The sequence below is a fragment of the Mus pahari genome, chromosome 3 (assembly GCF_900095145.1).
Source record: "Mus pahari chromosome 3, PAHARI_EIJ_v1.1, whole genome shotgun sequence".
Lineage (NCBI taxonomy): Eukaryota > Metazoa > Chordata > Mammalia > Rodentia > Muridae > Mus > Mus pahari.
In genome coordinates, this window is record NC_034592.1 from 18,082,957 (window position 1) to 18,084,963 (window position 2,007).

Consider the following 2,007-nt stretch of genomic DNA (forward strand, 5'->3'; position numbering starts at 1 on the left):
AAGATACTAGTGGGCATGGGTGGATTTGAGCAACAATGGCCTTTAATCTTCCTTTTAGGGTGGAAAACTCTCATGATGTTAGCGCCTGGAGGCGCGTGCCTGTAACCCCGGCAACCACGTAGATGATGCAGAAGGATCCCGAAGTTTACGGCCAGAACTCAGTCGGACTCTTGTCTTAAAAGAGCTACACCCTCAAGTGAGTGAGATATCAGCTGTGGATCCTTCATCATGAAGTCCTTGCACGTAGGCAAAAAACTGGGTTAAGATTCCGCAGGAAAAGACGATCTGGCCAAAGGATAGGGCGATCCGACCTTAGAGTGCGGCGAGCTGGCCAGGGGGCGGGGTGAACTGGCCGCGGGGACGAGCGAGGTCGCGACGGGGAGGGGCGAATTGGCCGTGGGGCGGGACGAGCTGGTCGTGTGTTTGGGCGAGCGGGACGTGGGGAGGGGCGAGTTAGTCACCCGGAGGGAAGTTCTGGGCGTGTCCAGTGAGCAGACCGTGGGGCGGGGCGATCCGGCCGTGGGGCGGGGTGAGGTGGGCGTGGGGAGGTGTGAGCAGGCCCCGGAGGGGGCCGAGTTGGCTGAGCGGGAGGGACGATCTGGACGTGGAACCGGGTGAGCTGCCTGTGGTTCGCCGCGATCTGGCCCTGGGGTGGGGCTATCTGTCTGTGGAGAGGGATGAGCTAGTCCTGGGGCGGGGTGAACTGGCCTCGGGGCGGAGCGAGCTCGAGTCCAGCCCCCTCCAGGCTTGGGGAAGTGACGTGTGCGGACAAAGGCAGAGGCCGCGAGGTGTCTGGTCCGGTAGAGTGGTGGCGGCTGCCGTGGGCTTTGCCAGCCTCCTTCTCAACCCGTCTTTCTCTCTCGGGTCCCTGGAGCCCCTACCCAGGTGAGTAGCAGGAGGGACGCGACCAGGGAGGAGGGAGGTGCTCACCCCAACTGCCTGAGGCGGTGAGGCCCCGCCGTCAAGTGACCCGGGCCTGGCCCACGTGCCTGTCCCATGAAGGTTCACCGACCAGACCTGGGCAGGAACTCTGGTGACCACGGATTGGGTTAGAGGAAGCCACGTTGTTGGAGGCTGGCAAGACGTATCTTCACTCGCGCCCGTAAATCACTTTCCAATCCTGAGTTTCCCCTCTTGAGATAAGGAAGCAGCCACTGCAAGGTTGGTGGGAGGAATCGGCGCCCTGCTTGGCTCACGTCCTCGCAGTTAAGTGCTTGGTTGCACGGGTTGCTATCACGTTTAACTGCCTCCAGCTCTGGCCAACATAAGTTACTGTCATGAGCCCTTGAGGCCAAGGCCAGCCTCTCTTCGGCGAGGCTGCCATCTTTTGGAGATGCTCCAGGCTTTGCTGCTCCACCAACTGTGTGATCATTTTGGTCTTTAATCCTTTTGATAAGGGCCTAGAACAGGTGATGTAACTGATGGCAATAATGTATGGGATGGGTCACTTAGTGACTGGGGACTAAGTGAGAAGCCTAAATCCTCTCCTAACTTTTGGTCCTTCTTTCCAAGTGCTGTTTTAAGGCACATCATTTCCTTAAGCTGACTTTCCCGTGTGTGTGCTTGTGTGTGTGTGTGTGTGTGTGTGTGTGTGTGTATGTGCATGTGCATGTGCATGAGGGAATGCTCTCCTGAAGGCCAGAAGCCACATAAAAGGTCAGAGTCTGCAGCTGTGTGGTTCTGGGTGTACAGGGAGTTTGTGTTTGCATCTTCTGGACTGACCAAAGGTCACATGATCTCATAGGTGGGCCCCAGCCTTACCAGGGTCTGTGTGATTTGGGGGTTTTTAACACTTTTTCCTTACTTGATCTTTTTAATTATGTTTGAACCAGGCAGAGGTGGTGCCCACCTTTAATCCCAGCACTTAGGAGGCAGAGGCAGGTGGATCTCTGGTTTTGAGGACAGCCTGGTCTACAGAGTGAGTTCTAGGACAGCCAGGGCTACACAGAGAAATCCTAGCCCAAAAACCAGAAAGGGAGGGAGGAAGGGAGGGAGGGAGGGAGGGAG

General features: G+C 57.1%; 1 protein-coding gene across 4 annotated transcripts in view; it reads left to right on the top strand.

Moving 5' to 3' along the window:
- The first annotated feature begins 763 nt into the window (after positions 1-763).
- Positions 764-2,007, top strand: part of Ntmt1 (N-terminal Xaa-Pro-Lys N-methyltransferase 1) — an 18,282-nt gene continuing 17,038 nt past the window's right edge. For 2 of the 4 annotated variants that reach the window (XM_029536368.1, XM_029536369.1), the window contains exons 1-2: positions 764-885; positions 1,003-1,161. The gene's annotated coding sequence lies outside the window, so the exon portion shown is untranslated. The remainder of the gene's footprint in view (positions 886-1,002; positions 1,162-2,007) is intronic. The other 2 variants (XM_021192195.2, XM_021192193.2) reach the window with 1 other exon arrangement.